General features: G+C 44.2%; 1 protein-coding gene and 1 long non-coding RNA gene across 3 annotated transcripts in view; one reads left to right on the top strand and one right to left on the bottom strand.

Annotated features, from left to right (window-relative positions):
• The window catches only part of LOC144754204 (uncharacterized), a 36,302-nt gene extending 19,371 nt beyond the window's left edge, over positions 1-16,931 (bottom strand). Inside the window, exon 1 of the long non-coding RNA XR_013594681.1 lies at positions 16,746-16,931. This is a non-coding gene — a long non-coding RNA (uncharacterized LOC144754204). The remainder of the gene's footprint in view (positions 1-16,745) is intronic.
• The window catches only part of LOC144754203 (E3 ubiquitin-protein ligase TRIM39-like), a 173,594-nt gene that overhangs the window by 68,344 nt on the left and 80,844 nt on the right, over positions 1-24,406 (top strand). The window lies entirely within an intron of this gene.

The raw sequence follows: 24,406 nt of genomic DNA, 5'->3' as shown, positions 1-24,406 counted from the left end.
GTTGGACCAATTACTTAAAACATCTGCTTTTGCACTTCCATCCTCAGGCATCTGTTGTCCCAAATTGTCCAAGTCCCCAATGGCCTTTGTAAGTGTTCTGTCATCCGCATCATCGGCCAATATCAAGGCACAGCAGAACGACCTTCCCCATCCTGGCGCATCCACCACTAGTCATCGCAATTAACTGGTCTAAAACATAGCGTTGTTCCAGGACCACGAGTCTCAAAGGTCGTAGTTCTTCTTTCACGGCGTTGAACCCATCACGGGTGTTGTTAACAAGCTGCATCAGTTCATATCTCGTTACTTGGAGCCATCAGGCATTGGCTTTGGCCTGGAACATGGGGATAACTCCCCCAAGGTAAAGTTCAGCATCATTGATATCTTCCGGAATCTCATGGAATGTGTCATCTGAGGAGTACTTTTTGACTTCTCTTTGTCGGTGGTGGGGCAGGGTGACATCACCTGCCATTGGGTGTGTATGGATGTGGGAAATGTTCGTTGCTGGGACGACGAGATGCCATTCATGCATCGTCACGATAGAACAAAGTCCTTGCCATTGGGGAGGCAACTGCAGATACATTTTTTCTCCGCAGATCCGTAGATACCAATGAGGATGGATGTGCCGTACTTCATGTTCGAATTAAATCTAGTGCTCTTGCAATTGGCATTCCTGCCCACAGGTACCGTCCCATTACCTAGGAAGCAAAGGAGAGGAGACTTTTAGCTTGTATGCTCTTTTCTGTGTGTATGGTGTACCATTACTGGATGTGTATCCTCTAGTTCCCCTACCCCATTTCTCAGCACACTCCCTCTCTATCTCCTCATTTAAATTATATTTGTGCTCTTGTCCTACAGTTGTGCTACCTAAGGAGGCTGCCTTACATATCAAGTCATGTGGACCATTCCATTTGATATTGAAATAAATGCTGGCCTTCAGGTGTAGAATAGGTCTCCACTGACAAGGGCATGTGTCATGGGTGTGGTTACATTGGTGATGTTCAGGTGAGTGGCATTCGGATGTGGGTGTTGGGAAGGTGAAGTACCTTAGTTTCTTATAGTGATGTTCCCAAATCTGCATTATGTCGGCAGGTACTTTCATATCACGGTAAACCTCCATTCTCCTTTCAATTTCCAATGTATTAGTGATCACCCTGAATGTTACATACTAGTCATCCCACTCTGTGGTATTTACAAATGCATCATCCACTTTGGCTGAGTGGAGCTCTGACCATGTATGCGGCAAAGGTACAGGTGTAAAAGACATTTGGCTGCGGGTGGTGAGACTACTTTACGTAAAGTACAATTCATCTGCGCCTACAGCGTGTGGAATGTGAGAACATACAAGGCAAGACTCATTTGTGACCTTTCTTCCAACCTCCCTTATGTCTCTATACCACATCTTGTTATCTAACAATGCATTGTATATACCATAATCCTCCCCTGACATACTGGGGCGCTGGGAATGAAAATCAGGCATATAGTGCTGGTCGAAGGTGTAAACAACTGTCTTTTGGAAATTACTGATCCAGTCTGGAATTCGCAAAGCCTATTCTTGCTTACGTTGGATACACGATGTATATCTAACTGGCACTATCTCGCCACTCAGTCTATGTCTAAGACTTCTTTTATTTTGACGGGATCGTCTTGGTGTACCTGGCACAGTGGGGGTCAAGATGATATCGAGTGCCAAGTCCCTTCCTGTAGGGTCAGCATGGGGTACAGAAGGTGTCAAGACAGGCACAGAGGTGTCATAGCTATTACTGGTGCTTTTCCCAGTTTGCTTGTTATCAGGAAGTGTCTTAGGCATGGGTAGCTCTGTGGTCGTGACAAATTTAATATTACTAGTAGCTCCTCTCTCTCTCTCTGATCGCACTGCTAACCAGTGAATTGCTGTTACTGCAGCTACAAACATAAAAAAGAAAATAATAGCTGTACATATCTTTTTAATTGAAAGCTTAACATGGAGGGTGGTTCTGTTGCTGCGTCTCAGTCCGTAGGCCATCATACGATCTCCACTTCCTTGATCTTGGATCGTTAACTGGCACATGATGTCTTCTTTGCTGTCAATGCTCAGATCTTGGACGGTGACGGGTGGAACCTCAAAAAGTCCATTTGCAAGTGTTCATTGAATTGAAGTTTCTCCACTTCCGAACTGCTTCATAAAAAGATGTGTGTCCCAAAGCAGATAGGCGGAAGTTCATGTCTTTGTCTTAGATATCTGAATGAAAAAGAACTTTGGAGCACGCATTAGTGCACATAAATGAACAATTCATCGCTTACAATATCAGAAGAGGGCCCAGTGACTTCTTTTTAAGTCTTGCGGAGAGAATAACCACATCTATTGATCTGTCAATGACAAGCCGGTGAGACTTGAACAGGCAGTTAAGGCTCTTACCCTAACATTGTCACAGTGCCTGAAAAATGAAAAATGAAAATAAAATGACTGTCACTGTCACTGCGGGTCACTGTAACAGCATCCAGTAATCCCCAGTGACATATGACCTCATGAAGTAGGAAGGTAGCTGCGGCCTTCGCTTCACAATGGACACACGGTCCAACTCAAATCCACCGTGAAAAAGGGCACACCACTAACATGATGTGTCTGTATTTCTGGCATTTGTCAAGCATGTCAACATAGTCAATGGGACCTTGGGCTCTGGTATTGTTGATGCTACTGTTTCTATAGCTGAATTAGGGAAATACTGTCGCTACCATGAGGCATTAATGAACCAAGAGTTGTATATGCTCATGTGCATTGGGAATGAACCACTCTGTCTGCAAAGTAGTGGACATGATATCACGAGGGACATGTGTAGGAAGGTGTAACTGAGTGAGTGCTATTTGTAAAAAGCCTTCCTATCCTTTTTTTCCCCGAAAATTTAAACAAATAAAATCTTATTCCTGTGTACTCCCCTCTTCTTCCACAGCTCTTTTCCTTCAGGTGGGGCACTTCCCTGTATCTCCCTAAGGTGCAGCTGTGCAATGAAATCATAGTGCTGAGCATTGCTTATTCCCTGCATTCGTACTTTTAACATTGAAATCTACTGTATTTCTGCATTAATTTGCTTTTCCCTAGCACTGGGCATGTGTGAAGTAATAGCTGTACACGGCGGTGCATATCTGGAAACGTATTCCTTATCTATTTATTTTACCAAACTGTGTGGTCTTTTAGGCTACTCTTTTCTCCTGCTTATTTTCATAGACCAACGTATCTTTATACATATATATTTCCCTTTCTCATCAATCTCTTTGTTCACTTCCAAACTACAGGAAGCCTGTTTCCTGTTTTGGCTCTACGCCCAGAATATGCAGTCTGGCCAGGAACGCTACTTATGAACATGGCCCGAAAATAAAAAGAAACTCTATTAATTTATCTGCATTTTATAATATCTGAAAACATGTGTTGTCTCTATTTGCAATATGCAAAATATACGTGTTGTATTATAAAATAAAGATGGCTTATTTGTAATGCACATGTTCACTCACAATGGTGTATTGGTAATAAACAGCAGATCTTTATTGTATTCCAACTCAAGGTATTCTCTGAATCCACCTTAGAAGGATGAAATGCTCTAGCAGCACATGATCTCGTAACTCGTGATATTTATTTATCTGAAAAGAAGTGTGGTGCAACTAGTGTGCATTCCATTCCATCGTTTTATCTCTGGCTTGTGCCTGTGTCAGCTGCTGCTGAATTTTGGGATGTGGGAGTGAATCATTCTATTTAGTTGCTCAGTCTTGCATTATTAGGTGAAATTTACAGTGTGTGTGAATTATATGTGACCATTCACATAACATAACTATCTATTTCTATATAGAAAATGCAAACATAAAATTGACAGTCTGCGTGCATTTGGGAACCGTAAAGGGCATTGTGCCATTTTCATTGAAACATATTCTCATATTTAATTTGGCCATCAGACCACGTGGACTGTGGCGTATAAAGTAGACGCTGTTGAATACTTTTACCTCCTATTTCTATTTGTACTGACTCTGTGAAAGGGACCCATAATATCGCCCCAGAGAAATCTAGTGTGTTTGCGCTCTGGTTGGAGATGGGCAGTGCCCCCTCCTTGATACAGGAGAATGTGGCACCTGTGTATATCAAAAAACTATACATGTTATTAATCCTGACATTCCCAATGGGGTCCTCTCTAATGTCAATAAGGGAAACACTAGAGTTGGCTGTGGGCTCATCCTAACTTGAATTGCCTCCAGCCTTGTGCTGCTGGATGGTGCCCTGTGAAACCGAATTGATGGGGGGCAGTACTGTAGCTCCCTGTGATACAGGAGCTTGAGTCTGGGACACCAGTTTGTACACAGGCATGTGTTGCTGAGGTACCTGTTGTATCTGATGTGTTGTTACCTGTCTTTTACCTCCTGGCACATTTAAGGCACTTTGTGAAACATTAGTGACAGTAGTCACTTGACTCACTGGTGAAGCTAGCCTAACTGCATCATCAAGAGTCTTTCTTTTCTTTACTTTCTGCTGTTCTAATTCTGCAGCTGTGTTCTCAATAGCTGATTGCCTTATTTGTGACATTAGATATCCAATGTCTGAGACATCTGGAAACTTCTGGCGCAGTTCGTTCCATAGCGCTGATCTTATCTTATTGAAAGGATCACCTTCTAATTCTGAATTAGTGGTGCAAAGCCTTGTGTCGATGCGTGAAAACATATCCTCTGCATCCTTTCCAATCAGGGATGTGAGCAAACGCTCATATCCCAAATAGCCAGTGACACACCTGAAGTGTCATTCTCAAAGGCTTGTATCCACTTTTCCGCACCCTCTGTGAGGGGTGGGAGTTCTCTCTTCATATTTTCTTTGTCCGTTAGGGACCAAGTTACTGAGGAAGGGGGGTCATTGACCTCTTTGGACAGCAGGGGCAGCTGGTGTGTTACCCCCGTGGGTCTTGTGTTACCATACCTGCGTGAGTATTTCTTCCAGACCCTTAGGCCTTGGCGCATGTAGGTGTAGTTCCAATCATCATCTCCTGCTTCCTGCAAGATACATTCTTCAGCAGTGGCCATTTGCTCTGGCTCAAAAGATCCTTCTCGGGGCCAGACATTCTCTTGAAATGCATTAGCCTTTGTCCAGTCTGCCAAGTTATCTGAGAATGGAATGACATAAAGGTCACTCCCTTCTCCAAGTATTACTATCTCATTTGGCGTCAGGCCATTGGTCAATGGCTGTCTTGGCCTGTAAAGGGCAATGTTGTTCAGTTCTCTAGATCTTGCTGTACGCAGGCGTTTTGTACCTGATACATCATATTCCTGTGGGATGTTCTCAGGTCGCCGTTCGTTACCTAACATAGTAACACATTCTATCTCTCTTCTTCTCTGCCTTCTCCTCTTTTCTGCCTGTTCAAACAATTTTGGCAGATCCAAATAGTCTTGCTCTAGCTGTGGTGTCATTGGTCTATGTGGTGTAACTACTGGAGGTTATTCCTGAGGCATAGGCGTAGGTGGTCGTGTCACCTGAGTGTTATAATCAATTATTGTAGACGGAGCATGGGGCACACTTAAGTTGGCTGCGAGAGAGACTGCCGTGTTGATCTGTGGTGGGGCTGCACTTTGTGCTTCCTGATGCAAGTCTATCCATGGCCCTTGCTGTGGCATGATAGTTGGGACCCCACCACTGTGTGGCTCTACCTCCTTCATACTGCTAGCTACTTCATTTGGTGCTGGTCGTTTCTTTGCACCCATATGCTCAGTCATTCTATCCCCTATACTGGCTAGGTATAATGCAAGTTGCTGGAGTGCTGCTGTATTTTCTATGGGGCTTCTCGAGTACCGTTTGTGTGACATGTCCTCTTCTTCTTCCTTACCTGTTCTTTGGCATATGTCACTTTCTGCCCAAGTCCTGCTAATGTCTCCCTCAGTTACTACCTCAGAGGGATACTGTTCGCTGTCTCTCTTTACATCATTGAACTGTAGCAAGTGCTTTTCCTCTCTATTAGGACCTGTGTTAAGGGGCTGCCACTCATTATACTGACTCTGTGTATTGCAATGCTGGTGGCTCGGGAATCGGAATGGGCCATAATGTCTAGTTCTTGTTCTTGGAGTATCGTCATTCTCAGTGAGGGATGTAGGTGCTGGGCGGTCAGGTCTGGGGAGTGACATGTGGGAGGCCTCATGGCTCTCTTTGTTTTCTTCCTGCTGGGGGCTGCAGAGTTGGATACGTCTCATTTTTATTATCAATAGTGTGTCAATTTGGCCTGGCATTCCTGATGCTGCATCCTGCAGTACTGGGCTTAGGGATAGCTGACCCGATGTACTCTCTGGTGTACTATCTCGTGAATTGTCTGGGATGTCTGGGGCTAAGGCATCGTCATGGGCTATGGCTGCCTGGACATCTGATAAGAGTTCTATGTCAGTCTTTATACCTCGTCCTAAATTAATGTCATCTGCGTCATAGGCTGGTGGATGTGCTGTGGGTGTTGACATTATTCTCCTGTGTTGAGTGTAAGCAGGGGTAAGAGTGTAACGCCACCGGGTGTTATTGTCAGCCTTACCTGCTGCAAGGATGTTACGTCAATTCCTAGGGCTGATATTAGTGTCAAAATGACTGTACATGTCAGGGGTGAGACAGACTCAGGGGATGTTGCTGTACCTTCAGAAAGGGCAACAATACAGCCGTTCACTATGTGTACTGTGATCTGTAGTCTTGGGTTTTGTCTGGGCTGTCTGCTCATCTCCTAGAGTCGAGTTTTCTTTGAGGTGGGCTATCTGTGGCAGTGAATGTGGCGAAACTAATCTCCTTTTAAAATGCAGTTTTGTAAATATGCCCACATTTTTGGATAATGCGTCGTGGAAGGGTGTCTTTGTAACAGTCCTGTGAGTCTTGGTGATGGCTGCTGCTGCAGCTGGTCATGTAACTCGTGGGCGTGATGCTCACAGCCTAGTAGAGTGAGGGTATCCTGTGGATCTCCCTGCCCCTCCGGGCAGCTGGTGCTTGGAGAAGGCGGTGTGAGTGAACAGTGGTGAGCAGTATCAGGGCTTTTCGCTACTTACTACACTACCTACTGACTGAAGTGTAAGTTGTGTGTCATCAGTGAGGAATGTATACGTTGGCACTGGGAGGCACACTTTCACTAGATGCAATGTAGATGCCCTTATCTCAGTACCCTGTGTGAGTGGGATTCCCAATAAGTCCCACGCTCTAGATATTAGGGAAATTTCGCTTCTGTTATATTTTCTATGAGTTTGTTCGCTCACGTTCTGCACTGATACAATTTTATTGTCTAATATGTGTAGAACTACCTCAACTATTTGTTGTCCACTATAGCTCATGTATGTACCGGACATCTGGCTGACCTCTTGTCAGTTGTTTTCGGGAGTGAGGCAGTTTACCACAAGCTCATCACCTAATGCTTCTGTAATGATGGAATAAAATGCCTCTCTAATTTCTTCTTTTTCTGGGCCGTTGTAAATACCTTCTGGGGAATTGTCAGGGAATTCCAGGGCAGTAGGATGGTTACCAAAACAAGCCTCAAGAACCTTGCTATGCAAAGGTTTGTGAGGCCACAATGATGTCACAATAGCAGGTACCTCTAGTCCTGGTAATGTCATAAAAATCTGCACGTGTATGGCGTGTGTAGTTTTGTATGTCCTATAGTTATGTATCCTATTCATTTGTGTGGAATGCAGTTAAAAAGGAAAAATGTCATGCTATGCTAAATGACACCCAGTCATCCAGAAAGTGCAGAGTACTTCTCTGTGTCCTCCCTTGTGGAGCCTGCAGTGCTCCACAAGGAAGGGGAAATCCTGTATTGCCAGGTGTGCACACAGGGGAGCAGCAGCAAGAAGAAAAGGAAACAATATGTCAGTGTGACAGCTGTGGCGCTTGAAATGCTGTAGCTTATAGACTTTCTTCAGTTAGTCAGTGGCAGATCAACGTACATGGGATACACCAAAATACATTTACAATCTCCCTAGTTATTGGATCTCGCTAAAGCATAACCCAGTTTTCAAATGATGGCCACAAAATATATTAGCAGCAGCTTCTACTTAGCGGGCCCCTTCCCTAAACAATAATATTGGTATGGGGCCAGACATTACAGTGTTACACAGAAATGCGATGTTCACAGTTTATAATCAGTCAAAGAAAGATAAACAATCATAATGCACTTATATATCAATAGTATACTTTTGCTATGGTCAGCCTCTGTGCCAGCCAGTGACTCCTAACAAAAGAGACCATGAAAACAGTAAGGATCACACAAGAGTTCTTGTTCTATGAACCTAAATACATTCACCATTAAACACTTCAACAATTATTTTACATAAATCACGCTCTATGGCCACTAGAGTGTGTTAGAGTGTTCCCTATACATGTGGGGAGCACCGACAATGAGTAACAAACCACGTTTAGCTTGGCGAAAATATAATGCCTACAATATGAGTAAATAACTTCCTAGTCCCGCACAGAACTCTTCCCTGGACATACAGCAGGGGATATCACCGCTAAATTAAGGAAAGATCAAAGGTCACGGTAGCTAATCGGACCTGCTGAAATTCCTTCTTTCTCATGGACTACTGACATGAGAGATTTCCTCGTCTCTGTCACTCCTAACAGAGGATCACTTGCACGAATATACCGAAAAGATGCCAGACGCAACTCTTCCTTCCCTGTAACTTCAGAGGTTCCCTTTAAGCAGAAAGATGTATAATTCACCTTCTATTCCTTGACACCCTATTGTAGGTGTATCAAAGGCCCTCCCCCAGAGAGGAGGCTCCACCATAAGCTGAGAGACCTGCCACGTGCGGCTCTCCTTCCCTGTAACTTCAGAGGTTCCCTTTAAGCAGAAAGATGTATAATTCACCTTCTCTTCCTTGACACCCTATTGTAGGTGTATCAAAGGCCCTCCCCCAGAGAGGAGGCTCCACCATAAGCTGAGAAACCTGCCACGTGCGGCTCTCCTTCCCTGTATTCTATATGCAACAGGGGCTCCCTTTAACCGCTAAATAGATGCTGAATAAAAAGCTAAAAATAAGGATGACAAACACAATCCTTTGTATTTACACGAGGCTTAGCAATAACATGCGACTATTCACAAAGCAAAGAGGAACACATAGATCTCATTAATGACTCAACTGTCAGGCTCAGTCTCCACTTAGCACACAATCCCTTCCTCTGCGCAGAATCATATAACAAGGTTAACAGACAGGAAGCCTGGACCATTGGCCGAAGCACTGCTGCACTACAACACTGAACACCATTCGGCCGCACCCAAGAGAGAGACACCGCAGCGGCGGGCAGACACAATAATATGTATGCTTACCCCTCAGCGCTGAGGTCTCCTCACAATGGCCCAGCAGGACGGTTGCGCAGAATCGTCTAGCAGTTTAGTACTTCCTCCTTAGGAACCAGCTGCATCCTGTCAGTTTAACTCCTTATTATCACGTGGAGGTCACCAAAATGACGGAGGGGATGATTAATTGAGGGCAGGAGGGGCCAGGGGACTCAGAGCAGCCGCTCAGAAGCCGCGCTGGGGAGACCGTGAAAGGGAACTAAGGGAAATAGGACGGCTTAATTTGTACCGGGGAAGTCCTGGACCTCTTGCTCTAAAAACAGGAAAAAACATATATATGAGCTGTTGGAGACTGAAGCTTGAGAGTTGTACAATTTATTTGAAGACACAGCTTCTAGAAATAATCAATGATAGCATAAAAACCACGTAGTACTTGGCCCTGTACCCAGCATTCTCTCGAAAGTCACATGGACCAGTTTGAGTTTTACAAAGTACAGTTTGCAGCTGCTATGAGAGAGGCTTTGCTTTAAGTACACCTTTGAGCTTTGAGGCTGATTGCATAGAAAAAGGCTAAGCACATATTGGTACACACACCACTGTATATAAAGTCATATCCTGCAAATACATGTTAAACACTTCTAATGCAGTGAAGATAAAAACAAGGTCAGAGAAAACATAGCAAATATAACATTTCAGATGGCGAAATATAACTGGAATGCAATAAGTAAAAAGTATTATAAAGCTGAATATACAATGGAGGAGCAGAGCCTAAGTACATGGAACAAGGGCTATCTCGAGTAACCCCTGGGAAAAACTCCTGTCCGACACTCAAGTGCAGACGCGGAGTAGTTCAACGATACTCTGGCGGACCAGCCTTTTATATTGTTCAGGGGTGAGTGGCCTATGGTCACGCTATATCACGTCACCTCGAACCACATATCCTTCTGTCGCCTCTCACGCCCCTGCCTGGTGACTTTCCCATCATTGGTGTAAATGTGACTACCTTCTCGTAATTGTGTGGCACATACGTTAGCCTAGACTGAGTTCCTGCCATTCTGACTGGAAGTTTGTCATTAATCAGAAATGTGTTATTGTTGCTTCGAAGGGTTCTATTCATGTGTCAATCAGGCAGTTTGCGATAATATTTCGCCACAATTATCCTTAGTTTATCGGATATCTTGCTTGACGTAGTTGCTGTGCGAGCTTCCCTTATTCTATTCATGGCTTAGGTGGGGGACGTGGGGTATGTTGCAAGATTTATTGAGGAACTTGACTTCTACAGCTTGTGGGAAATATACAATGAGGTGGGGCCTGGTAGGGGTGCGGGTCCTTGCAGACAAGAGCAGCAGGGTGAAGCTTGGGTCAGACCTGCTTTCTGCTTCTGCTTAAGCTAAGAGAAAATGGCAGTGCTCAGGGCAACGTAACTGAGGCCTGTAACTTCCAAACAGCAGGGCCTACACAGGGGTCATGTCGTGCAGGTGATAGGTGTGTCCTTGGATAGCTATGCAGGTAAAAATTCACCCTCCAACATTTTCAACCTGTTTCTTTTAATTGCGAAAGATCCGAAAGATCTGCCACTTGCTTACCCACACAGCATTAATACAGGTGGTGATAGGTTTGGTACTGTCCCACCATGACTATGCCAACTCGATCTATTTGGGTATACCACTCTGTCTGACTAAGCGACTCCAGATGGTGCAGAACCAGGCAGCAAGATTGATCCACCAGCAACCCAGGTGGCAATCGGCCAGGCCTCTCTTAAAAAACTACACTGGCTCCCACTCCCTCAACGGTCGGCCTTTAAGACAGGCTGCCTAATCTTTAAATCACTAAACAGTCACCGCCTCATATTCATCAACAATCTATTATCCAGGTACACTCCCACCCGTGATCTCCGTTCTAAACATCTTCACCTATTAGCTATCCCTAAATTTAAACGGAAACGACATGGAAGCTGTCGATTTGCATACCTGGCTCCACAGCTGTGGAACTCGTTCCCCCTGGCGATCCGGTCCTGCACATACTGTTGCGTTTCAGAAAACTGCTCAAAACATGGCTATTTGAGCAAGCTCATGACTAATACTTCTCCTTGGCCTCGACCAGTTCAGATTAGCGCCATGAAACCTTTGGTGTACGGGAGCTTTATAAATTCCTTATAACATTAACATTAACATTAACAGAGCACCTATCCGAGGGTAACAAAGAGCATCTCTCCGAGGGGAACAGAGAGCATCCCTCTGAGGGCGACAGAGAGCATCCCTCCGAGTGCGTCAGAGAGCATCCCTCAAAGGGCAGCAGAGAGCATCCCTCCGATGGTGGGAGAGAGCATCCCTCCGATGGTGGCAGAGGGCATCCCTCCCTCCGATGGTGGCAGATACCATCCCTCTCTGATTCCACAGCCACTTCTGAAATAGTCTGTGATGAAGTAGTTTTCTAGCGACCATGACTTGTCAATGTTCATACAAACATGTCATTCACCAGTTAATCTAAACACATGTTCAAATGCCATTTTTGCTTCTAGGAAAATGATAGATAGTAAACCTATGTTTCCCGGGTGACCAATTTGGTGACCAATTTGGAAATGCGGAGTATAGCAAAAGGGTTCACCCAACCATAGTCACTGGGACCTGGGTAATAACAGTACTGAGAGAAAGGGGTCCCAGCAAAAAACAAAATCAATTCACACAAATTAATACAAATGGAGAGACAATAGATAAGCCTACACTGTATTTATTCACAATGTAGGTGTATGTTAAATATCATATCATTCAATGAACATTCATAGGCTGTACAGTGCCCCAGGGAGTAAGGGAAGTGATAAGGTGAGGATGGTGTGAATAGGGAATAGTGACTGTAAAAACAACCAAATGGCGCAACCGCACTTGTATGTCAATTTAAATATAAACCAACAAAAGACCATAGGTTCAATACATCACTTAATCAAAATCATACTCCACATAACACATTAATGTTATAAATAATGGGGTGAAGCTGATAAACAAAAGACAGTTGTCGACGTTTCGACCCTCTAGTTGTCGCAGGAGTTAGTTGTACCCTTCCTTCGGGGTCTTCATCAGGACGGGGTAGGGGCAGGCAACCTATTTAATACACATCAATAATTAATTGAATTTAATTTCAACCCTTGCAATGAATCACAGCATAAGCAACTCTATAGCACACTATTATAGACAAAGCATACCAAATTAATTGTTGCTCGTCTTCAACTTCAAATTGAAAGTAGAAAGGTGAGATACATCTTGTGGTGTTAACTTCGAATCCTAGGAATGAGAGAGTTTTAAAAATATTGAAGGGTAAAAACTAGTATTAAATTACATCATTGTATGGAGGTTGACTGAGAAAGCACTTACATGCTGTGTCGATGCTGAAAGGCCCTCAGGTCTAGGATTAAAGGAACGGGCATATCATTAATTGCGATACTAATTAGATATGGATTGCAGATATGAACAGTTAAATACTGCATAAGAAGGAGACATTGACTCACATTAAGGATGAGCGTTCATTGTGGAGGCAAATCAGGGCACAAGGTCGGGACAGAGTCTGAGGAGGAAAGGCGGGATTTAATGAATCGAAAATATGGAGCAGTACCGATTTTGGAACGTCTGGTTTATGAAAAAGCTTACCCGAAGTTAGACTTTAACTTTGTCAGTCCCAGTTCATTTGTAGTATCGAGAAACAAGGCAAAAATGCAGCATCTGGGGAAAGATAACAGGACCACACATTGTAACCGCCGAGCGTTAACGATAAATTGCCACATCGGTCGTATCGGTAAAAAGCTTACCGGAGGCAGAGTTAATCTGTGCTCCTCATCAGCTCGTGTCTGGCAATGGCGAACGGAGCTTCCTGTTGGAACAGTAACTGGGGAAACCGAGTCACGTGACCGCAAAATTGCGTGTAGACATCGTAAACAGACTGCAAGTAGTGAAATAGTTACTGGAGAGCGATGGGCCGATTAATTAAATGACGGTGATGTTAAAAAAAATGTGTATAATGATCAGAACGTTACGAAGGATCATTGTAATACAACCAGATGATAAACTACAGTTGCGTTACACTTTAGTTTGGTCCCGATATAAAAATGAATTCTGGGGATATCCACCATTGGATTGATTAGTTGATGCTATACATTACAAAAACAATGTGGTGTACCTATCGCATGATGGTAAAGACCACAAAGGAGAAGGAACAATTTATGATGAATCAAAACACGACTTGTTAAAATCCCATAGGTTGACCACATCATTCATACTCAATATAAATGACCATAATCATGTGGAAAGTCATGGGACAATAAGCATGTCAAAAGTCATGGGACAACTTCAGGTGACATATTAGGAAACAAATGTACACATATAATTATTCATATGGCGTACCTATCATATGATGGTAAAGGCCATTTTGTAACAGGATAGAGTACATCAAGTAGACCTAATAACTAGTGTCCAGTTAAATATCCCTAGGGGTAAGTTAAGGCAGAGTCGCTAATTGGGAAAAGGAGCCGTCATGTTCATTAAGGCCATTTTGAATTGAATCAAAGAAAAGCATCCACTTTAGCTCTCGTGTATTGAGAATACTGATGATGTTGCCCCCACGGGGTCCTAAGATGGCCTTCTCTAGCGCAACCCACTTGAGGCTATCAGGGGGATGTGCAACCGATTTGAAGTGGTCAACAAGTGGTGCGCCCTGTACCTCACATCTAATCCGACTCGTATGTTGGAGGATTCTCATTTTGGCCTTCTGCTGTGTTTGCCCAATATAAATCAGATTGCATGGACATGTTATAGCATAGATTATATTGGAAGTGTTGCAGTTGCTGTGAGATTTGAGACTGAGTAGAGACTATCCATAAGCTGAAGTGCTGTTTGTAGGATTGGCCTGCAGTGGTTGCCTGACTGCCAAAGGAAGGAGATGAACTTTGTGTGTACTTTCATCAAGGGCTTGAGAAAGAACTTGCCTCCTGCTGAAGTCTCAGGGACAACAGACTTTAACCACCAGCTGCCCAAGAGTTATTTGGAAGTGCCTGCAGCACGACTCACGAAGGAGAAGCGTGTCACCGAACTACCCTAGTTGCTTCACAACGCCGAAGCGCCTTGCATACTGGTGAAGAGGATCGACGTCACACCTGACACCCCCGCATCATCGGACAAGCGTGACGCCGCAGCTGCTGTTGTTGCATCGCTGGGAAAGTGTGCCGCCGCTGCAAGCTGTCGCATCGTTGCCAAAGCGCCTCGCATCGCCGGAGTAGAGGATCAACATGGCATCTGACGCTGCCGCATCACCGGGAAGCATGTCGCAGGGCCTGTCGCGGCTCAGAAGAATTGTTGAGTCACCGCACAGCCGTTGGACGTGCACACATTGTGTTGCATCAAGGAGAAGACGCCATTTTTGTTCATTGCACCGGATCTTCTTTGCATCACAGCGCTGCTGGTCGCATTGCCACGGAAGCGCAGTAAGAAACCAACGCATCACCTCCCCACGCCGAGAAGAACTGGCACATCCCCAATGCATCTGCATCAGTTGCGACGCGACGCATCAACGTTCTTGCGTGTAAGGGACCAATGCATCACCTTCCCTGCAATACTTTCACTGTATAGCGTTACGCATCCTAAGGTACATTGACTCAAAGTGTCCCATTTTAACATCTAAAGATGAACTAAGCTAATTCTACCATTTTCAGTACAGTATTGTGGATTTTTGTCATTTGTGGTCTTGTGTTAAGTCTATATAAAAATACTTATTTTTATGCTACAACTTGTGTGGTGTCCATCTGTAGGGTTGTCACTGGGTTACTGTATGTGTTCACAAATGCTTTACACACTGCCTCTGAGATAAGCCTGTCTGCTTGTGCCAAGCTAACAAGGGGGTGAGCAGGGGCTAATTTAGGAGTGTACCCCCTTACCCTGACTAGACACAAGAGTCCCCATTTGGTCAAAGGTACCTACCTCTGCCAACTAGAGACCCCCAAATCTAACATTGGTGGTCAGCTGTGAAGATTCTGGACTTATATTTGTGACTCATATACAGTGATTGGTGAACACTACTAGTGAGTGCAGACCAAACGCAACCACATACTTTTTGGTGGATTGTTTTCCTGGGATTTTCTATTTTTGCATAGAACTGCCAAGTTTAACCACCATGGAGAAAGCAGCATCCATAGTATCTGTTGATTTTGATTGGAAAGAGGAGAAACTAGAATGCTACAATGTGAGACAGCTAAAGCACTTCTGCAGGAAATTTAAAGTTGCAATGACCGGTCTCTCCAAGAAGGATGAGTTATAAAAGGTGCTGAGGGCCTGGGTCGAAGCAAGGAATACCCCTGAGAATGAGGAGGGGGCTGAGAAGGCAGATGAGCAGCTGAAGGGGCCATTGGGTCTGGGGGGGAGGAGAGCAACCTCCTCAGCAGGTAGCAGTGTTTCTGCCAAAGGCCTGTCCCCAGAGGAGTTGGAGGACAGGTAGAGGAGTAGGATGCATGAGTTGGAGCTAGCCAAAATGAATGGGCAGTTAGAGAATAGGAAATCGGCCCTAGAGAAAAAGAGAATGCAAGCATGAGCTGAGAATGAGGGAGCTTGATTTAGAGCTCGAGAGGCTTGAGGCCATGAGTGTCTCAGCCCAGCAACAAGAAAAGTGCGCAGCTCAGGAAGAGAGCTTGGCTGAGTTGGAGGTGGAGTCCAGCTCAGATGGTGTAATAAAATGGTTTGTGCTACAATTTGGGGCTCCTGTAACTCACCAAGCCATTACTTACCACAGCCCTTCCCAGGACTCATAAAAACACCCCACATATACACATAAAATACCAACCTGAGAAAGGAATAACACAAATAACCACACATACAGCTGGAAATACTAAAGATCTGGAGCCATAGTCTTGGGTGATATGTACAATAATGCAAACAACTCAAGAAACAGCATCGCCTTCCGACGACCGACACCTTCCAGTGAATAGCAACGCAATTCTGCGAGAGCAACGCGCACCTAGCACGAGAAACAGCAACGCCTTCCGACGATCAACACCTTCCGGTGAATAGCAACGCAATGCTGCCAGAGAGCAACACCTAGAATTTGGACATTCCTGTTGGGAGCCGGTTTCCCTCCCATAAAGAAAGGGTCCCGGCCTTCCCTCACAAAAAGTATAATATACCAATTGCACCTGCAGTCATCCCTAATTCTGTCATCAGTTACCTGTAAGAAGGGAATTTCACCATCCTTCTGTACAACAGCACCTGGCTAAGAAGAACCCACACTCCCTCTCAGAGACAACAGACAAATGAAACTAATGCACATTGGGGTCTCTTTATTACACAATGATAGAATGACAAGGAAAGAAATAACTAATGCTCTTTATTACACAATGATAGAATGACAAGGAAAAAAATAACAAATGAGCGATCACCAACACATGCATACATATAGGAGCTGAAAAGAATAGATGGTTAAACATAAAAAGATAATAAAAACATTCTTAGAACACCTCACCATGTTTCTATACATCTGGCTTTCAAGGGGGCCCATCTCTCTGGTTCGATCAGGATTCTCTGTTATCACCAGCATCTGATGTTACCCATGGCCTCTCCATCTGAACAAACTGGCTCCCACAGACAACTCCCATCCGCAACTGGCCCTTCCATCTTAAAGAACTCGCTTCCAACTTGCAACTGGCAAGTGGCAAATGACTGGCTAAATGGCACCCTGCCCTCTAACTCTCTTGCTAATATAGAATGGAGGTTTTCCAGAGAAGCTTCTAGCAAGCGCCCAGCCCTCCATCAGATTCCTGCACCACTCCCTGTGCCAAAGACGCACCCCCAGCCGGCCGGTCTGTTGTTGTGTCTACACCACAGGGCAAGGACATTCCTCCGATAAGAACAGGCCCTCTCTGGTTCACTGCTAGCGAACAACACTTGAAAACTAAAACATTGCCTTTCACCTGAAGAGGCTCAAAAAAATGGTGTCAGAAAAGAACATGGCATCTCTCAAGCAAAGGCCTCTAGCCCGAAAAAGAGCAAAGACCATAGAAAGAAGGCATAAGATCATGCCAAAGCCAATAGGCACTAAGCAAGATAAAGTCAGAAACATAAAGAGACATTCAGGCCTACACATCCCTATGTTGTGTGATGATGTGAACTGCAAAGCATGTCAAAGGCAATAGTCAGTGCTATCTAGAGAGCCCTATACTGAGCTACAATGTGCTGAGATGGTGGGGGGCAACAGTCATAAGCGGATCCAATCACTATCTACCAAAATATCGGTCACTACATTCCACCCATGACCATCGTCCAACACCATCGAAGCTTCAAACAATATGCAAACTATAACTGAAAGAACAAGAAACGAAACAGCATAATGCACTAAAAATAGAGAACTGAGAGACACACCACCCAAGATAAATCAAAGCATCAGGTAACCATCCAAGGAGCTAATCCCACAGTCCTTTATCAAGGGTCCATTGACCAAAGCAACAGTCTAATAGCAGAAAACAAGAACAACCCCATACTGCAAAATAGCATGAGTAGTACTACGCATATCAAGCAGGAAATCAGAGAAAGCTATTAAGGTGTGGTTAACATATTTATCCACCAAACAAGCTAGTCTATTAATAGCCCTAACATTATAAATTGTCAGTCCAGGAATCCCTATAACTCAAGCAGCTAAACTAATAGATTCAGACTTGGAGAACAGAATGATATTTGACCACGCCAAAGGCAATAGGCAGAAGTCATAATTCACCTAACCTAAATAACAGTATGCACTTAATCCCTCAGTATTCACTATGGAGCACATGTATGCACCATCACTCACAACACTGCACCTCGACATCCCATACCTTCTATCATTTGGCAGGACTGTTCTATAAAAAAAACCCAGCAAGAATATAGGATAGAAAAGAAATGGATATATGCAAGGCCAATCTACATTAATGCCAGGATAACATAGCACACTAAAGTCAGTTGGTGATTGAGGGTTATCATAGGGCATCAGATCACAAAAGCTGCTTACTAACTACATTGCACCCCATGATCCTCGAACATTATCATTTCACAGATATAAAAAAAAAATCACTGAACTAAAGGCTCAACTATTAATGAGGCACTGCATCTTTTATCTGCAAAATTGGAATTATAGTATTAACCAAAACCATGGGAAAATGAAGGACATAAGATTGCAGGCCATAATGAAAAACATATCAATAAGAGAAAATTACATTGCAGACTACCTGTATGATGAAATGGCTACATAGCAAACATTATCATAACTGATTGATGGTTCCTTTCAGAGCTTCACTACATGATTAAGGAACATAACTATAAAGCAAGTCAAGACTGTATTGCTCAAAGCAAAAATAAAAATAGTTCAGGAAATCCGGATAAAGTCGACTGCCAAGGCAGCCAACTGTAGCTTTGAAAGTATTTACTCTAACTGCAGCAGAGCGTCTCTATTGGGGGAGAAAAAAAAGAAGTGTTCTTTTCTGTGAAAAAAGGAAAACAAAAAACACAGCTGTCTCTTGTCAAGGTGCACAAGCAGTTCTCCTGTGTGGGAGACACACAGCTTCCTTACTTTCAAAGTCAGAACACACTCTGCTAATCCCTTCTTCATTTGGGAAGAAGCAGTTCATCTGTGTAGGTGACAGCCCTCCGACATCCATCTTCATCTGTATCCCCTCGAAAATGAAGAACCCCATCCGATCTGGTAGATCATCAGCTCCTGTCCACCGTCAGCCACGTCTGGTCTGGTCTGGCTCCAGGCTTGGGGGGGGGGGAGGGGAGGGAAAGGGAAAGGTGGGGGGAGAGAGGGAGGGAGGGGTGGGGCGCCACACATCGCCACTCACACCCCAGCGCCGCGTCGATCTGAAACGATAAACAAGTATCACTCATCTTGCAAAAAACTCCAATTCAAAAAAGCACATTTTTTATTACTTCTCTAAAAAACATTTTTGTTTGCAAAACTCTCCTCTAAATCTGGGGAATTGTTTAAGAATACTACCTGCATTATATTCTCTAAGTTTATTTGGGCAAATTCTAACTTTTTCTTACACAGTCAGAAGGGCTGGGGCAGCTGCTTCACTCTTCACTCGCTCCTAGCCAGCTGACCCCTCCCTTACAAGAGGCTTCGCGAACAAGAATTGGTCCATTGCCAATCATAACAAGCAGAGACAGTTCTGCTCTATGCTGCTGGCCTGCATCTTATCTCTTCCAGGCCGAAGCGCCTGCCAATTTTCGTCTGCTCCTATCTGGTGGGGGGGGGGGAGCTTGCTCATTTGCAAGCCTCCCATACATCTAATTAAAGGAAGGTGGTTCATTCTGCTATGGCGAGGGGCTGGGATGGCCCCTCCCTTACAAAGAGCTCCGGGGAAGAGCCAGGCTTGTGGAATGCAGCATGTTATCTCGTCAAGGTAAAAGCAGCTATATAAAACTTTATAAATAAATAAATACATGTCAGTTCCCAACTGTTCACAGCCCAGAGCTGTGAAAGTTTCCGTTCTTAAGTGGAACAGCATGCAGCTTCTTATTCCAAAAACCCTTTCTGTCTTAGACGAAAAACAGATTTAACCTCTTCTGACCTCCAGCCAAACACTGCGCTCCATGTCTAAATGCTTTACACTTCTGTCTAACTAATTCAGGCAAATTTAAACTAACATTTGTCAATGAGACTATTGGTAACTAAAAAACAAGCACTGGCGTTGCCAATAGGTCTCGCAGTAGGAAAGTTGGAGCTATTGGTTTTGTAAATGACATTTTATATTTATATATCGTTATTGGCATTGTCAATAACAATCTATAAATATAAAATGTCATTTACAAAACCAATAGCTCCAACTTTCCAAATGCGAAACCTATTGGCAACGCCAGTGCTTGTTCTTAGTTTAAAGCTTGGCAGTTTCTGTAGCAATACAGGGCATTTTGTGTGTACTTGATCTGTATCACTTTTCCCCCCATAATTGTGAGGCAGCTGTTTCATTTTGCAGCTGCGATAAAATGTGCCCTGGCACACGTGTTAATGCGTGTTGGAGGCAGCAGCATTGGTTATTTGTACCTGCGGCTTACTATTAAGTCAAATGCCTTGAGCGGCTATAAATAGTGCCAAAGGTTGTAGCGCGTTTTTTGGGCCTTTGCGTTATGTTATAGAGGGGCTATGTACTATATTTGATAGCCCCAGCCAACATTTTATGTTGTTGCTGGGGCCCCCTTTTCCAAATTCCCGTGTCTCTGCCTGTTCTCAGAGAGCATTAGAGGAATGCGCTCTTGGAGATAAGCTGATAATTTATGGGTGGGGGATGGCCTTCAACTCTGAAGAATCCCTTGTGCCCGCTTTGAAGTGGAGTGGGGGGTTTTATGGCCCTTCCCTCCATCTGCCGAGACGTGAGCAGCATATGGCGGCCCGGTCTAAGTGTTGTGTCCAGATAATTGCGGCTGTGGCTTCCGTTACTTAATGTTTTGTTGCAGTTTTATATAGAGTGAACTCAACCCAAAGGTATTGGAGCGCCCAACATGAGCACCTTTTACACTACACTAGGTCACTGTGTTATTTTAAAGGCACAGGGAGATTACTTGAATTGCCCAGAACCACAGGATGTTGAGCCAGCGCCGAGACTCGAACCCGGATCCCTAGTTGCGAAGTGGGCAGCTATGGAGTAACCACGTCCTCTCCGCATAACTTTTCAGGTTATGCTTTTCTCATGCGTGAGGCATTACTGCGGCAGAACGTTTTAGAGCTAAATGAGAACAATAAAGGACTAAGTGACCTCAAAAATGCCAGGAGCATCACATAAATCATTTCATATGTGTAAGAAAAACTCCTTAATAATAAACACCTTACTGAGGCTGTGAATTCGGTGGACACGTTAAACACAGTGACACTTTTATGGTGTTGAGTTTGGCAAACCTGTAATGGGCATCCCATCCCTGACCGCCATGTGCTTCCTGGCTGCTACGCTCACTCCTGTCTCTAGCAGGAGCTTGCTCGGGCCTTTGGAGTCTGACGGTGAGGGCTGGGGCTCGGGCGCCCCTTTTCACTGTGCTCAGTGCAGCATCACTGAGGTTGAGTGGGTACAAGCTGCCGGCATGAGCAAATATAGACATGGCGTGCCGAAAAGGGCTCAATCAATCATCCAGCAAACTCTGCAATAAAACAAGTGAACCGCGCGTATGTTTTTTTTTTTTACTTTTGAGTTTGTTCGCGTTCCAGTTTTCTAGTTATTTTTTATTTTTACAGATTATTATAGAATTATTTTAATGTTCCTTTGGTCTATTACACGCAACATCGAGAGGTAAGGAGGGGGTGAGGGCAGGAAAGCGAGGGAGTGAGTGGAAGGGGAATGTCTAGGGTGTCAGAGCAATAGAGACGAGAGTGAGTAGGTCAATGAGAGCGGTGCGGGAGAGACAGAGAGGTGAAGAGACAGTGTGGGGGACAACGAGTAATAGACAGAGAGGCACAGAAGGGACGCAGGAGAGGAAGCAAGGGTCACAGGAAAAAGAAAGATAATTATGGTGTGTGTGCCAGAAAGTTTAGAGCGAAAGATGCGGGAAGAGAGAGAGCGGAACACAGACGTTGAGAGATTGAGGGGTGACAATGAAACAGTGCGTGAGAGACAGAAAGAGGAAACGTGAGGATGAGAGAGAGTCTAGAGAAAGAGAATTAGAGAAAGAATCAAGGGGGTAAGAATCCAATGAGATAGAGAACAAGAGATGCAAATGAAGCAGAGAGGCGACTGAGGGAGAATGAGTGATAGACGGAGATGAGGAGAAGAGGATAGGAGAGAGAGGAGGGAGAAGTGGGCAGAAAAAGAAAGGGAAATAATGAGAGTGTGATAGAGACACATTGACCTAAGTGCAAGAGAGAGGACCTAATGAACGAGAGGATAACATTAAATAAATGCACGCACGGAGACAAAGTGAAATAATGCGTCACCAACACGTACCTGATCATGCAGAGCGGCCGGGAAACTGAAAGTACAGCCAAACAGCCATGATGCGTCACCAACACGTACCTGATAATGCAGAGCGGCCGGGAAACTGAAAGTACGGCCAAACAGCCATGATTAATTAGGGGAGGAGAAGCCGCAGAGCGCACGCTGGGCGAAGCTCTTTGATGTGCTGTGCGGGCGTTAAAAAAAATGCAATTAGGAGGGAGGGAGGCTGATGCGCGTGCTTGTTTGGTCACGTGATTCACGTGAACTCAAAGAAAACCGCAGCAAGAAGCCCTTGGTTTGACGAGGATTTTGAGCACTTGAATTCTCGCTCCGCTCAATGCGCTTGCGCGCATTGATATGTCGCGAGACCTAACAAAACATTGGCAACATTAAAAAAGGTCACATACAAAATCACATGATATTTCTGTAACAACATTTTGGGCAGCATCAGTTTATTGTCATAATCTAGGAATTTTCACATTTACGAAAACATTTTATTCTTGTGATTGAAGTTACCAAATCTGTTCCTGTTTATCTGGCCCACTTTATATCCAATGCAATCTCCCATAAGCATCCTACATTCTCTCTCACGCTGTTCTGTCTGGTATCTTTTAGTGTGCAAAAGTACAGAGTTATGGGCATTTGTCTAGCATTCAAATTTAAGCAAAAAGGGGCAACTTTCTCTTGGGTAAAATCACTAAATACTTTTAAATCTTGGAACCAGTAATACACAATCCACTGCTGTACACTTTCAGAGTCATATGGTTGCATTTGTCTTTTAAAACGAAATGTATCACGCACTGTTGGGTCTGATTTATTTCTCTGCACATTCTTTTCCAACTGAAACTCCTCCACTGAAGGTTTATTCGAAACCACCCGTGTACTTTGCAGTCTGACTGGATTATTTATAACATTTCTGACCTCTGAATCATACACGTTTAATCCTGTTTTCAAAGGCATATCCTCACACAATTGTGGATGCATATTAAGCAGCATATTTAAATGAACACTGCTATTTCTGTCCAAGATGTTATCCCTCTGTAATAGCGATTTTGCACATTTTAAATGCTTTTCCCCTGAACACTTGAAAGGGATCCAGCCCTTTTCTGCCTAACATAAACCGCTATTTACAAGCTTCTTTATACAAAATACACTTCACACTCAATAGAGCACAAGCAACTTAGCAAAGCTATGTACACATTTTTTTTTACACAACACTTTTCATCCAACAAAGCATAAGTAACTCACTCCTGGGCCAGTACTCCACAAGGAGTCAATTCCTATCCAGGACCTTCATTAACAACCAAGAGCCAACTGTTTGTTTTCCTATAGAATACAGTCCACCTCTTTAAACCTTTAAAGTCACAACACTAAGATGTAAACAATTTCTCCTTACACAATTCCACCCTTCAATCCTGTAAGTTCAGACACCAAGATATAATTGTTTTCCCTTGCACAATTCCGCCCGTCGAATCCTGTGAGTCATGACGCCAAGATGTAATGAAATGGTTGTTGCTACAATTTGAGGTACCTGTCACTCACCAAGTCATTACTTACCACAGCCCTTCCCAGGACTCATAAAAACACCAAACATAGACACCTAAAATACCAACCTGAGAAAGGAATAACACGAATAACCACACATACAGCTGGAAATACTAAAGATCTGGAGCCATAGTCTTGCTTGATATGTACAATAATGCAAACAACTCAAGAAACAGCAACGCCTTCCGACGATCAACACCATCTGGTGAATAGCAACGCAATTCTGCGAGAGCAACGCGCACCTAGCACGAGAAACAGCAACGCCTTCCGACGACCAACACCTTCCGGTGAGTTGCAACGCAATTCTGCGAGAGCAATGCGCACCTAGCACGAGAAACAGCAACGCCTTCCGACGACCAACACCTTCCGGTGAATAGCAATGCAATCCTGCCTGAGAGCAACACCTAGAATTTGGACATTCCTGTTGGGAGCCGGTTTCCCTCCCATAAAGAAAGGGTCCCGGCCTTCCCTCACAAAAAGTATAATATACCCATTGCACCTGCAGCCATCTCTAATTAGAAGCAGTGCACCTTCCTGTCATCAGTTACCTGTAAGAAGGGAATTTCACCATCTCTCTGTACAACAGCACCTGGCTCAGAAGAACCCACAGTCTCTCTCAGAGACAACAGACAAATGAAACTAATGCACATTGGGGTCTCTTTATTACACAATGATAGAATGACCAGGA

The sequence above is a fragment of the Lissotriton helveticus genome, chromosome 5_1 (assembly GCF_964261635.1).
Source record: "Lissotriton helveticus chromosome 5_1, aLisHel1.1, whole genome shotgun sequence".
In the NCBI taxonomy this organism is placed as follows: domain Eukaryota; kingdom Metazoa; phylum Chordata; class Amphibia; order Caudata; family Salamandridae; genus Lissotriton; species Lissotriton helveticus.
The sequence above is the reverse complement of the archived record's forward strand: the minus strand, read 5'-3'. Positions and strand labels throughout refer to the sequence as shown.